Source organism: Sinohyriopsis cumingii, chromosome 4 (genome assembly GCF_028554795.1).
Source record: "Sinohyriopsis cumingii isolate HCF-2022 chromosome 4, ASM2855479v2, whole genome shotgun sequence".
Taxonomy (NCBI): domain Eukaryota; kingdom Metazoa; phylum Mollusca; class Bivalvia; order Unionida; family Unionidae; genus Sinohyriopsis; species Sinohyriopsis cumingii.
The window spans coordinates 13,447,425-13,462,870 of record NC_142964.1 but is presented as its reverse complement, the minus strand read 5'-3'; the positions used below and the strand labels follow the sequence as shown (position 1 = coordinate 13,462,870).

The window sequence follows — 15,446 nt, the reverse complement described above, 5'->3', positions numbered from 1 at the left end:
AACAAGCTGGCATCCATCTCTGGTCGAATCTTCATATGGCACTATTGATGACAAGGACGCACGCCACTCTCCGTTTTGTCTATTAATAGTAAAACTTGTGTTAAAATGTAAATGTGATGCAAACGTCCGTTATATCAAACCTTACATCATTAGTATATCTTATTCTTTGCGAATTTACCTTTGTTACTAGCTTCAAAGTCGAGTGCAGTTGCTGTCAAGTACATTTATAGTTAATTGTGCGCTTATCTTTTGTCTATAGATTGTAAGTTGTACTTCAGATAATGTAAATAGAATGTTTTCATATCATTTGAATTCGAAACATTCAAGGCCCAGTCTTGTTTACAATCAGAGTTTGCAGTTGTGTTGGTGACATTAGATATAATTCGAGAGAAATTATTTATTTAAAATACTAATTGCAATTACTAATGTGTTCATTGACTATTAGATCAATACAATACTTTGGATTTTGTAAACGCAATCAAAGACATGCTGAATTACATCATTTGTTGCATCAGAACATTCAAGACTATTGGGATAATTCAGAACATACTATATTTTGGGATCTGTGATAGGACATCTATGATGATTTTGGATTTAAGTCACAATACTCTAAGTGTCTCTTGAATTTTCACTTTGTATTGTAGAGAAATAAATTGCTTGCTGAGTTTATAAAAATTGCTGGTTTCACTTTCTTTCTGTTACATAATTTAAGACCCAGAGTCGTAACACTGTAAACTGGACAGACCCTGATGTGCAGTTTGTTAGGAGTAATCAGTGGAAAAAACAGAACATAGACACTAATCTGCTGTCGCATTATGGGTCGAAATATCATGGTCTATGTTTCTTTTCAGTTTCAGTCCTCATAAAGGCGAGTGAAGACTGGTTCTAGATTGTCAAGAAGTTTAAATAAATGGCAGAGGTTAGACCAAGTATCAAGCACATCATTCAATTTTGACATCATTGTTGACAGAATTAGTTAGAATATATTGGGTATAAAATATCAGGAAGCGCATACAATTACCAGATATAGTAACACGATATACATGTTCGTATCAGGTGAAGCTAAGTGACAAGAGGAGGCGAGTAATGAATAATAGGCATTTATAATGCTGAGAATTATTAAAATAATTATGTATGTCTTAAGGTTGTAATATTGCCACGAAAAGCCTTTCATTTCGAGAAGCAAAACAGAAATCAAATTTGCCGATTTTGCAAGTCTTTAAGGATATATTTCCCACCCCTTTTCACCCTTAAAAGGAGGACAGGGAAGATCAAAGTACCTAAAGTACTGAGGTGAATATGATTGTTTCCTTCTTGGTTGAGATTTACAGCTCGGGTATATTTTAAGGACATCGTGGTATGCTTCATTGTAAGCATCATTCAAACTATCCAGAAGAAATACCTGGATGTATACAGAGTAGATGTCAAACTACTGGAGCAAGTGTTGTGTGTACATTAGAATAGAACTATAGACAGAAATGAAATAAATGGATAATATTATTCACGAGGCATAGTTATTTCGGCTCCCTATCCAAGCAAGCTTTCATCCCGAAGGCATGCAAAATAACAAACATTGCTATGTATACTGGGCACGTGAGAGTCAGCACATGATAATCTCAAAAGAAGGCATGTGCACTGAGCATTACGATTGGTGTTGTAAACAATTCTGATGCAATAAGTTAAACACACACACACACACACACACACACACACACACACACACACTAAAACATCTGTCAGTTAGATTTCCTACCGTTTATCCATATGGTGATTGTGTCCAACAGATTATACATTTGTTTGCACGGTTATTGTGAAAATTAAGTCAAACTGGCAGTAAGTATTCACGTTTATAGTTTAAAGGAACATGAGCGTGATATGCCTGATGCATTCCAGCAACACCTCCACCTACAAAAGATGTACAAAACTTTCACAGGTGGATTTAATCTCTCTCTCTCTCTCTCTCTCTCTCTCTCTCTCTCTCTTCCAATTCAAGAAAAATTACCCGAAAAGTTAGCAGACTTACCTTCTTTTAACGTCTTTTGTGTGGCTTAGCATCCAAGATGGTTTGTCATCACTGATGATGCCACTTTTCTTCACTTTACCTGGTGGCATCCATTACATCAGGACTCAAGTCAGTTCCTATCATTAAGAAGAACATGATAGCTTTTATAAGATTCAAGACGCATAAGCTGATTTCCACTAGGATGCAGCTGTCATGGTGAAAAGAATGGATAGCAAGGCCACGTTTTACCAATGCAGTTGTCATGGTGATAAGAATGGATAGCAAGGCCACGTTTTATCAACTCTTTTCATACTGACGACCGGCGAACAGGTGAGATGTCAGCCAAATAGCTGTCAACCACAGAGAAGTAAAAATAATCATTACTCTGCATGTTCTACATGTTGAACATTTATTTTTAACTATTCTCTTACTGTGGAAATTTAGATGTTAGAAGAACAGACAAAGGAATAAAACCTCTTCTTATATTACTGATTAAAATTGTTTGCCATGATGACTATTCTAGGATAATAAATTTTGTCTTTTTATATAATTCCTAAGATGGGCACCTCCAAGAAGTATTCGTTACGATATAAATTCTGTAAAACAATACAATAAAAACTGTTTAAAAAAAATTATACGTGCTGCCACTAACCAGAGGCGCTCTTAAATTTAATTTATCATGAATCGGTTTTAAAGCAATTTTTTTTTATATCGATAGACACCAGTTTAAGCCTTAATGAAAACCGGAAGAAACAAACTCATGGGAACTAATCGTAAATAATATACAATTATTTACATTTTTGAGATAATACAAGGTTTCATCAACCAAAGAATTTTTAAAAAATTTGGGGTACTGATAAATCAGCATCTAGGGCCCTAAGCACTGAAAATATTATTGTTGCCCCACCCCCCGCATCATGTGAAACTAAAAAAACACACAAAAACAAACCAATATTAAAAACTGAAAAAGGTGGGAAAATACAAATGTTGCCATCATTCCAAATCGAGATACGCTTTACATGCAGATTGAAATGGTCATATATCAATTCATTCAATTTTATCATCAACAATTAATTTGATCTATTCTGGTGCCCCTGTTTGGCTGGAGCCCTAATCACTTGTTTAGCGTACATAATGGTTTAATCCGGTACTGACTGAATCGGCCGAAAACAACAGTCGGTTATTGTTTTATTATATGACGTGTTTAATTTATTGTAGATTCTTTCCCCGCTTTGATAGAATGAAGACCTCGCTAGATGGTGTTTGAAGTGTACACGAAAAATAAAACCGCATTGTTAAAATAAATCAGGAAGTAAACCTTTCGATCAATATATCAGATGCCCAGAACTGTTGTCATAATGTACAAGCAGCAATGTATGTTGTTTACATACATGAAAGTTGTGTCGCAGTGACAGGTCAGACAAATGAATTTATATTTCCCATCTTAAAGAGTAATAGAGTAAAGATGTATTATAAAATAAATGAGGCAGTTTATTGTATGATGTAAACGTACATTTGAGCCAATTAATATATAATTGCAGATGCAAATAATACAGTGAGATCTTTGTGAACGCATATGCTATTTTGGGTTCTGTAGAAAAAAGCCAATGGAATGCTTGTGATGGAACAGTTGGAACTAAAGCACAAACAGAAGCAATGTATTTTTATTTGTTTTGTGATTTCATCTATCATGATCTAGAATCACAAAATGTTCAAGATATTTTTTAATAAATGTTTTTGACAATAAATTTAACGATATTTACAGACTTCTAATTTTTTCTTTTCTTTTTAATTGTGGAGTTTTCGCAGCAACAAAATTTCTTCCTCAGGAACTTTCGTTTAGGATGAATACCATCGACACAGCTCTGCCATTGTACCATATACTGACATAGAAAATCTACATTGGAAGAATGGTGAAATTTATGAATAAGGACGGCGTTGGGGTTTAAGGAAAGTTAATCAAATGAGCCTGACATCCCTTCACTATCTGCTTTATAAAGGCCAAAATGAGCTGTACAAGAAAGATAAAATATCAAATGCAAATTAATTTTATAATTCAGTCTTCTAAAGACTAATTCCTTTCTATCTCATAAGTGTTCATTCTGGACGGAATAGCCATTCATTCTAATGCACGAGAATAAATAATAATAATGAAAAAAAAAAGAAAAAAAGAAATAAACTGTCAATTTAGCTTGTATGCTGCACAGCAAAATTGCTAGGTCATATAGCGTTACAATTGTGCATTCAAACGTGTCCTAGTCGGTAGGTACAGCCGTCACCTCGGTTATGTTTTGTGTTTATGTCATTTTATAGACACTTTCCTTGATAAAAATAATTGCATACATAAAGTTTCACTGAAGTATGAAATCTTGACATTTCCTGATTTAAAGGGTTTGATTTTAAAGTCTCGTATTTGTAGATATCTTGGATATTTGTATTCAGGTTGAAAGAGGGGCACAATTAAGGAATTTACTTCCGTGAATACATTTTTCAGTAATATAATATATTGGTAAGGAAACAACAAACGTAGACATTCTTCAAAAGCAGTGACCTACCCGAGACGTTTGATTAACACTGTTCCAAACGTTGGCTTTTTCAAGTGTCTAAAATGTCCTCGACATATCTAAGAAATTTAGAAATTTAGTTCGAATCTAATTATTTAAGCTCTCGTCACAGCGGTCTCCGAATACAATATAGTGTACTAGTCGTGTTCGGTAACAAGCTAAACGAAACTGGTAGGAGTCTAGATAATAAATACACATTATTGTGGCTGTTTTCATTAGATAGTTGTTTTCATTAGATAACAACAAGATTCTATAAAGCATTTAATTAATTTCATTCATTTTGTTTCTTTTTGTGGTAGTTTGACAGATCGTTATCGTTTTAATACAATCGTTTATCGTATGAGCCTTAAATATAAAAGTGATATTGTTCAAACTAGAAACCAATTGTTAATGTCAGCGATAAAACTGATACTACTGTCTGGTATCACTCTAAACGTTAATATGCCAACTATCAGAAATGACAGATGATAGGTATGCAAGTAATAAACCTTTGAGATTGCTGTGCTACAACATTTTCATGGTTTTCAATTTTATTAGTTATGTTTAGTTGGTTTTTTTTCCTAGTTTTTTTTTCTTTTCAAGAACAGCAACCGACTTATCTCGCTATAAGTCGATTAAGCAACAAACAGTATATTTTCTGATTTGCTGTCGCATACTGTTCCAAACAAATTAGGGTCTGTGTTTGTTCCCCTAATGCATATGGTCCTTATTGTAAATATTAACATTCCGAGTTTCTTTTTAATGTGAATTTTCAGCTTGCAATATTATTAAGACCCTTTAAATTTTATTATCGATGACATCAGGAATTTGTTCTCATGCTGATGACTCGGATGAGGAATTGTTTTAATTTTGAACAAGCAAAGATGCTTAATGCCTTAGAATCAGCTGGAATAAAAAAAAACAACAATATAAAGGGATAACCATGTTATTCCATAGGTAAACAGGGAACATAAGTCACTGTATGTTAATCGTGAGTACATGCTTGTATTTTCCGACCTCATTGTACCATTCTTTTACGACTAGCTTTTGTGTATTTATTTGTCTTCATGAGTATTTTGAATCCACCCAACCCCTGACCCCACATCCCACCCCCTCGTCTCAAAAACAACAACAAAACCCACCAAAGAAATCATCCTTTGTGAGATTATTTTGGTTGACGATGACGTCATTAAAGGCGCCAACACTCTGAAGGCAACCCTCACTGGTTGATAAGATATATGGGCAAAAAATGTTGGGTAACCTAACCAATAATTCGGTAAAATATAAAGAAACGGCCTGGGTCTAGCCACCTGTATTGTATACCATGGCCGCCTGCACATGGGAGCAACGGGATATATATATATATATATATATATATATATATATATATATATATATATATATATATATATATATATATATATATATATATATATATATATATATATATATATATATATATATATATATATATATATATATATATATATATATATATATATATATATATATATATATATATATATCTATATATATCTATATATATCTATATATATATATATATATATATATATATATATATATATATATATATATATATATATATATATATATATATATATATATATATATATATATATAGAGTTTTTTTTCACTTACAACCAGGATTATATATATATATATATATATATATATATATATATATATATATATATATATATATATATATATATATATATATATATATATATATATATAATGTTTGTTCCACTTGATAAAATTTTCCGCTACTTGAAAAAACATGACCAAGATAATTAAGGTTTCGATTACGCCAGTGCTATTTCCGGCTATTTTTTAATACTTCATCCTTTTCTAAAGAACACATGAATAACAAAACAATGATCGTGAAAATTGTTTATGAGTTTTATTTTTGTTTCTTGTCAAAGTCCATTAATAATTCTTAAAATAATAGTAAATCGTCGACAAACAGTAGTAGTAAATGGGGCCACCCTAGCCTCAATGGGAATTAGCATTACAGAACCCCTTGGGCTACTCTAGCCTCAATGGAAATTTAACATTTAGAAAAACCCTGGGCCACTCTAGCCTCAAGGGGAATTTAACATGGGGAAATAGTCTTGGGCCACTCTAGCCTCAAGGGAAATTGAACATGGGGAAAAATGTCTTGGGTCACTCTAGCCTCAAGGGAAATTGAACATGGGGAAAAAAAGTCTTGGGTCACTCTATTTTTTGTTTTTAAAAAAATAAAATAAAAATAAAAAAGGGGTAGGCAATTGAAAGTCAATCTCTTTTCGAGACTTATGAGTGGCCCTGAAAAGGGCCTTTGGGTTTATGTTAATATGCCCTTAACATAAAGGGCATCTGCGGCATCTTCTTGTCCTCAAGCTGCGTCTTAGTGTAGGGCCATAAATCAGAGTCCTCTTGAGGCATCCTTGTCTTTCCAGATAGACTCTTCGTATCCACAGACTGGTGTCTGACTTGTGGACAACTGTCCACTTGGATCGGACATACATTAGCATGTCCGTCCTAAACATCACTGAAGAGACAAGGGTGGATGATTCGACTGTGGTCCACATCTTGAGGCGCCGAGAACAGGTGAATCAATGCAGTGAACTGCGCTTATTTATAGGTAGAGGAAGGATTGAAACGGATTGAGTTCATTGACCAATCCAAACACGCGTTACAAAATTCAGTCAGTCCGCATCCAATCCGAAGAGAACAGTCTGTGACGTCACGTGGTCTATATAGATTCGCTAGCGCCTGTGCGGTGTCAATCCATGTGACAGTGATTCAACATGACGGAAACTCAGAAAACGATTCATTGGGGTGCACCAGCAGTGGAGACCACCCAAGGGAACCCGGACTTACTTTCAGAAGAGGTGAACTGGGATTTTGTGGATTTTCTTACCTCGCAAGAATTTGTTCCGGAACCTTCGTCATCTTCATTACCACACGTGGAGACTTTTAGACAGAGACAGAAAGAAGAATTGGAGAAATTTATACAACGACAAAAGGAAGCGGAACAAGCTTTTCTTTTACAGCAACAACAGCAAGAAGAGGTAAGAAAAAAAAAACAACAACAACAACAACAAGAAGCAGCAGCAAAGAAACAAGAGGGTGAAAATCAAACGGTCACGGTACTGTTAGACATTTTAGCGGAATTAAGAAGTCTGAAACAAATGTATCAGACTTCTTTATCACGACCGAAGAGAATACGACCTTCACGAGCTAAACACGCCAACCCTGTGACTAAGCCTACCGTACCACCCTTAGTGATTTCAATCCAATCGTCATCATCAGAAGTAGGCCTCGGCCGTGGCAAAGGCTTAAGGCAGTTAAAGTTGATTGCTTAAACTCACCCCTACACCAAAAACCAAAGGCCCTTTTCAGGGGCACCCACTTCTCTCGAAAAGACATACACTTTCAATTCCCAATAACTCAAAAAAAACAACAAAAAAAACAAAAAAAAAAAAAAAAACATTTTACCCCTATAGTACGTGTATATGAGTGCGTGAGTGTACGTTCTTATTTTAAAATCAAAACCCAAAGACACTTACCTTATATAATTAATGTATTCTTTTATCAATAGTTACAATCCAATTCACAATTCACAACAGAGCACTTTAAAAAGTTCATACACATCTTCTGTCTCACTGATTAGTCTCTCTGTTTTTTAAATTTCTTCACCGTCACAGTCTTTTCCTCCTCCTCTTCCTCCTCACTTTCTTCCCTTCTTCTTTTCTTCTCCTGTTTCTTTTTCTTTACCTGGCTGCTTTCTTCCTCTGAAGAATCCCTCTCTTCTTCTGAAGAATCCCTCTTTTCTTCTGACTCTTCTTGTTTCTTTTTTGGGCAATCTGGAGACCAACGTCCTTTTTCTTGACAATAATAACAGGTATCTTGACTTTTGTCTTTTCTAGCCCCTTTTTTCTTTTTTGACGGTCTGGACACTCTGAAGACCAATGCCCTTTCTTCTGACAGATATAGCAAGTATCTTTACTTTTATCTCGAAAGGAAGGAGAGTAGTCCGTCGGCTGGTCTGAAGAGAATTTTCTAATGACCCCTCGCAAAGCTCTGATGAAACGTTCCATCTGGGTAGTCTCTTCCATCGTTGTGCTCGGTTTGAGAGTGAAATGAATAGTGAAAGGACAAGACACACACCCTTTTATATACGCTGGTTTGCCATGACTATAAATTAGTCTATGGTGTTTAAACTTGAGTCATTTGACGTTTTGCACTCATGATGAAACGATCCAATTCATTCAAGAAGAAAGAAGAAGAAGAAAGTAAGAGGCAGAAACGTGATCTATCGCCTCGTACCAGGGCTGAAGTCTTGGCACAAATTCATGCCAGTGATTTTGAAGAGGACATGAGTGAACCAGAAGCCAAACCCTCTAAACAAAGTTCACCACCCTTAGTTAACCCTGAAAAGTACTATTCCATTCGAGAGACGGAAAAGCGCTCCTCTAGAAAATTTAGAACCACGGCTTACAAATACACGGTGAAGTTTAAAGATTTCAAGTCCGAAGTACCGTTAGAGAAAGCAAAAGGGTTCATCACCGGGGTGTGGGATTCTTTGCACACCACGCTCAAGCGACAATGTCAACCCAAAGAAGACGATCGCTTGAGACTTTCCATACAACACGATGGTTTGAAATCCCCTGTTTGGATCGAGTTTAGCAGACCCGCAGAACTAACCCCTTCCAAAGTCATGGACAAGATTCAACACGTACAACAATCTAATGACCAGTTTGACATCACCGATGGTAAAGCCACACTGAAAATGGCCCACGTCTCTCTTCCTCAAAGGACAGGACGCAAAAAGGTCTTATTGGTGAACGACCTTCGCAGCACCAAAAAGAGTCTCGTCCAAATTAACAACCCTCAAGACCAGATGTGTTTAGCCAGGGCCATCGTGGTGGGACGAACCTATGTCAACAAGAACGAAACGGTAGAATGGAAAAGAGCCTGGAAAACTATTCGACAATCGGACCGAGCCAAACAACGAAACGAAGCAGAACTCCTGTTACAACAAGCTGGCTTGCCCAAAGACAAACCCTGTGGCATTCCTGAGATGCAAAAATTGCAAGATGCCCTAGCTCCATTCTACACCTTGAAAGTGCACCCTCAAGAAGTGCGCGGGCCTCTGTTGTTTCGAGGTCAAGATTTTAAGGACGGAAAATACATTCACCTTTATCATCACGATGACCATTTCGATACCATTACCAGTATCACCGGATTCCTGGGATACAGATATTACTGTGAGAAATATGACCGTGGTTATAATAATCGAACGTTACGGAGATTGTCATCGTTATGCCACGGTGATGGCTCACAATTTCTCCGGATACGATGGACAGTTTCTTTTGAGGTACTATACGGAACATGGCACCGAACGTCCTAAAGTGACTTTGAACGGAGCCAAAATCATTTTCCTGCAAGTGGGACAAGTGCAGTTTAAAGATTCGATGAGCTATTTGGCCATGCCTTTGAGTCGAATGCCTAAAACGTTTGGAATTACAGAAATGGCTAAAGGGTACTTTCCACACTTTTTCAATACGGAAGCCAATCAACACGCCGTTCTACCCCATTTACCTGAGGCTCACTATTACGACCCCGACAACATGCGTACCGAACAACGAGAAGCTTTCTACGCTTGGTACCAGGCTCACGCCTCGGACCCTTTCGACTTTCAGGAAGAAATGCTGAAGCATTGTCGTTCCGACGTGGACATTTTAAGGCGTTGCTGTGGAACATTTCTAGAACTGTTCATGGAACACGGAGGGGTCGATCCTTTGAAAGAAGCTTGCACCATTGCCAAAGCGTGTTCCTTAGTGTATCGACAACGATTCATGCCTGAAAACACCGTAGCTGTCATCAGCCCTCAAACGACCAACTTTGTCAAACGTCAATACTCGGTCAAAGCCATACGCTGGTTACATTACTTGTGCGACAAGGAAGACAAATGGATTCAGCATGCCCGCAACGGAGTGGGCGAAAAGACCATCGGAAAGCATTCGGTCGATGGCTGGGACTTAGAAAACCCCAAGATCGTGCACAAGTTCAACGGTTGCTTATTTCACGGATGTCCCGTCTGTTACCCTGATCGTAGCACTAAAAATCAGTTTTTACAACGAACCATGGAAGACTTGTACCAGGACACTTGTCAGCGACGCCTAAAGTTAGAACAGCAAGGATACCAAGTGGTGGAAATGTGGGAACACGAGTACGATCACCGTATGAAAACCGATCCCGAGTTTAAACGTGTCGTGGAAAGTTACAAGCTGATGGACCCCCTGAACCCGAGGGATAGTTTGTACGGAGGAAGGACCAATGCCACCTGTTTGCTGTACCAAGCCGACGAAGAGAAAGGAGAAGAAATCAAATACTTGGACGTGTGTTCGCTGTATCCCTACGTGTGCAAATATTGTCGCTTTCCTGTAGGGCACCCACAATTGTTCACGGAACACATTGACCTGAAAAACATTCGACAATACGAAGGCTTGATCAAGTGTAAAGTTTTGCCTCCCAAGGATTTGTACCATCCCGTCTTACCTCACCATTGCCAAGGCAAACTGATGTTTCCTTTGTGCCGTACTTGTGCCGAAACTTGCAACCAAGACCAACCTTGTCAGCACACCCAGGAAGAACGGGCTTTGACGGGAACCTGGGTCAGCGTGGAATTGTTCAAAGCTCTGGACATGGGATATCAACTGTTAGAAGTGTACGAAATTTGTCACTTTCCCAAGACACAACAATATCACAAGGGTGACCCCACGCAGAAAGGCATTTTCGCCGACTACGTGGATGCCTTTTTGAAACTGAAGCAAGAAGCCAGTGGCTATCCGTCCTGGTGTCACACTCCCGAAGACCAAAAGACATTCAAAGAGAAATACTGGGCACAAGAAGGCATTACTTTAGATCACATCGAGATAAACGAAGGCAGGCGATCGTTTGCCAAAGTGATGTTAAATTGCTTGTGGGGTAAAATGGCACAACGACCGTGTTTACCCAAGACGGAGTATTTGACAGAACCTTCCCGCTACTTTCAGATGATTCACGACAAAACCAAATTCATGAAACACGTGTACGTCGTTCGCGAGGATTTGATCTTGGTCATTTACGAAGAAGATCTGGACTTTGTACAAGACGACCCTTTTGGAAATGTCATCATTGCGGCTTACGTGACAGCTCATGCTCGCTTAAAATTGTACGAAGCTTTAGAACCGTTAGGGGAACGTGTCCTGTACTTTGACACGGACAGTTGCATTTACATCCATCACCCGAGTCAACAGCACCCTGACATCGAAGGAGACCGTTCAGGAGCCTGGACAGACGAGCATCCCGACGACAAGATTCTAAGTTTCGTCAGTGGCTGTCCAAAAAATCACGGCTACGAATACCGGGACACACAAGGAGAAGTGCACACGACGTGTAAAGTGAAAGGATTGACTCTGAATTATCGTACCAGTCGTGTGGTCAACTTTGGGGTATTGAAACAAGCCTTGCAATCTGGAGAGGATGAACACTTTAAAGTGACCACCTATCAACCCAACAAGATTGTACGTTTACCCACTCACCACATCGTCAGTCGACCCTTGGAAAAAGTCTATCAAATCGTGTACCAGAAGCGAGTGCGACTTCCCAATCATTTCACCTTACCGTATGGACACGTCGGTATTGGTCTGTATATAAAAAGGAACCCTAGGCAAGATCGATAGTTCATTGTGACTACCAAGACCAAGCGAACAAGATGAATACTTTCAGAGAAACACAAAACAAGTTTAGAAAGGCACAGTTTAAGTGTGGGGCTTCTGAAGTGGAATGCGATTGTGAGCCTTGCGATGGGAACGATGCTGTACGCTGTGACCGTAGCGATGCCGTAAAGCATCATGGGAACTTTGTTCTCACTACCCCTATCATGGAAAGTGATGCTGTGCGTGTCAAACCTGAGGGATGCGAAAGCGATGCCGTTCGTCCTCTTGGACATTTTACTGGGTTTCGTTTTAAAGGTGGATGTTCACCTTCACATCTACCTCCCTACGGATGTCATGCAGCTCTGAGCAAACTCCTGTCCATGTCACCCAACCCTCATCGAAACGAACCTGTGAAAGACGAATATTCGTTCCCTGTGCGTTTGTCGGAATACCGCGACTTTGAAAATCGTCTTCAATCGTTCAAAGGAAAATGGCCTAAGTATCTGGGAGGCCCGACCCCCGAAGAATTAGCCAGAGCCGGATTGTTCTACTTGGGCGAAGGAGATAAAGTCAAGTGCTTCAGTTGCGGTGTGTCACGTCATCACTGGGAACCGCAAGATTCGGCCTACGTAGAACATGCTCGATGGTCATCGAATTGTCATTACTTACCCTTAGTGGGACCGAGACATTGAAGTAACTTACCATAATCTGTTTATGGATACTTTACAAGAGAACATTCGTGCTTTGCCTGTGGAGTTGAGAGAACGCATTTACCGAGAGCTGGTCAAAATACAAGTCAAACGTAAAGAACTTCTGCATCCGTTACGTCACCAGATCTTTAACCACTGGTACCTGAATGGTATAAGAGAACTGATTCGTCAGAAATTGTTTCAGTGGTCAGACATTGTTCAAAATTTTGAGGTCGCCAATGATCGACATGTTCATAATTTTGGTTACTTCGAGATTCACCTAGTGCAACGCATTGAGGAAGACAAGTTAAAGGATTACCAACATATTTTACGTGGAATCTACTTAGCGGAAGAGGAAACTTCTAAACAAACTCTGACGTTTGGGTTACATCATGCAAGATTTAGATTCCCTACTGGAGAACGAAGATCTCTGGCTAGAAGGTACGTGTATTGCATCCGAAAAAAAAACAGAATATAAAAACAGGCTGCCATGCCACGACTTATGTCACATGTAATTCAACATATTCCGTGGAAGGAACTCAATGACCATATTCAAACCGTGGATCATTACCATCAATTATCACAAGAACTGTATCCATTCAATTTGGGACGACGCATAGTGTGTGTCTTAGTGACTTGTTTTCTGGGATTTCGTTTACCAGCCGATTCTTTGTGGACTCTTTACGAACAGTATTTACCACCCCATTCAACATGAAAGTGGTGCTTTTAAATGTTCACGAGAGACTCCTTTTGCTCAAAGTCTTACGTTTCCATCTGGATACTTCTCGACCTCTACGAGAAAAAAAGATTCGTCAACTTTTAGCTACCCAAGACGTGTATGACGATGTGTGTGTAGCTTGTGACTTACACCCCCATTGGACAGATGTCCGTGACTGGAAAAAATGGGATTTTGAGGCTTGGACCCAAGAAGTGGCCCAGTATACTCGATTGCTGTGATCCTTCCTTTCAACCTCCAAAGAAAAAAGTTACTTTTCAACCTGTGTTAGTGACGGTGCCAGAAGAACCCGTCACCCAGGACAGGACTGTCGTGGACAGGCCTGAAAGACCTTTTCGGGAGGACACTTGTGTGACCTTACCCCCTACAGAACTGGTCAGAACATTACCCAAAACATGTTGTACAGACACTTGTTTTTATTCCACGTTGATGGTTATCATGTGCCTTTTATCGTTGTACTTAAGCCTTTGGCTTTTATGTATTTTTGTCTTTCGTGTTCATGTTTAAAACATTCAATAAACGTGTCCTGAAAAAGTATATAAACTCTTGTCTTGTTTGTTTTCGTGTCACAAGTGACATTCCTGACACTATGGCTACCTCTGCTGTCTCTGCTCCCTCTTCCTCCACTGTCAGAGTCATCGACGAACACTTATATCGTGCCAGTTGGGAGGCTTTGTATCTTCGCCATCCCTTTAACATGCTCATTGCTGGACCTAGCGGTTCAGGCAAAACCGAATTCGTCAAACGTTTGATCGAACATAAACATCATTTGATCGATCGACCACCTCAGCGGATCGTGTGGTGTTACAAAGAGTGGCAATCGGCGTACAGCCTTTTGCGAGAAAGTCAAGGCGATTCCATCGTATTTGTGGAAGGCATTCCTAAAGAAGACGACGACATCGTCTCTGACTCCCGTCAAACCCATTTGGTCATTTTCGACGACATGTTAGGAGAAGACGAAGAAGAAATTAAACTGTGGTTCACGCGCAAAGGGCATCACCGTAATGCCAGTGTCGTTTACATCACCCAAAATTTGTTTCAACAAAGTAAAGCCCATCGCACCATCAGTCTCAATGCGCATTACGTGGTCTTGTTTAAAAGCCCTCGAGATAAATCGCAAGTGCAAGTCTTAGACAAACAGTTAGGGACACCTTGGCTGACTCAGGCGTACGACGATGCCACTCAAACTCCACACGCCTATTTACTCGTCGATTTGAAACCTACGACCCCCGATGATTTGCGATTTCGTGCCCACTTGTTTCACCACTGGTGCCAAGACGGAGGGCCTGTCCTGTACACGTCTCCGTCCTCGACTTAACTTCACTCCACAAAAAAATCTATAAAAACCTCAGACACTTTTCGTCTGTCTCACACAGTTTGAACATGACGTCCCTTTAGTCGCATCTTCCCGTTAAATTGATTCGTGCCTTGTATGGCATCAGTCGAGAAAAAAATCCACAAATACGAGCTCGTGTCTTAGAAGCTAGTCTCAAATAAGTCTTACGATGGTTCACGGTGACGGCACGTCAATTACTCCAAGGGATCATTCAGATTTCTCATCAAACCAAACGCTTTTTTGATCGAAACAAAGTCGCTTTGACCCAACTGGCCGATCCCCGCATCGACACTCAAACCAAAAAACAAATCATTTTGAAACCTGGAGGGAGCGGTACTCTAGGAGGGGTCATCATTCGCTCTCTCTCAAGATGGGATCCTAATGCCCCCAAAGTTCTCCCCAAGAAAAAAGTCAAACGAAGCTCCAAG

At 39.1% G+C, this 15,446-nt stretch overlaps 1 long non-coding RNA gene across 1 annotated transcript in view; it reads right to left on the bottom strand.

Moving 5' to 3' along the window:
• Positions 1-756: 756 nt before the first annotated feature.
• Positions 757-15,446, bottom strand: part of LOC149800639 (uncharacterized) — a 28,241-nt gene continuing 13,551 nt past the window's right edge. The window contains exon 3 of the long non-coding RNA XR_016420415.1: positions 757-2,139. This is a non-coding gene — a long non-coding RNA (uncharacterized LOC149800639). The remainder of the gene's footprint in view (positions 2,140-15,446) is intronic.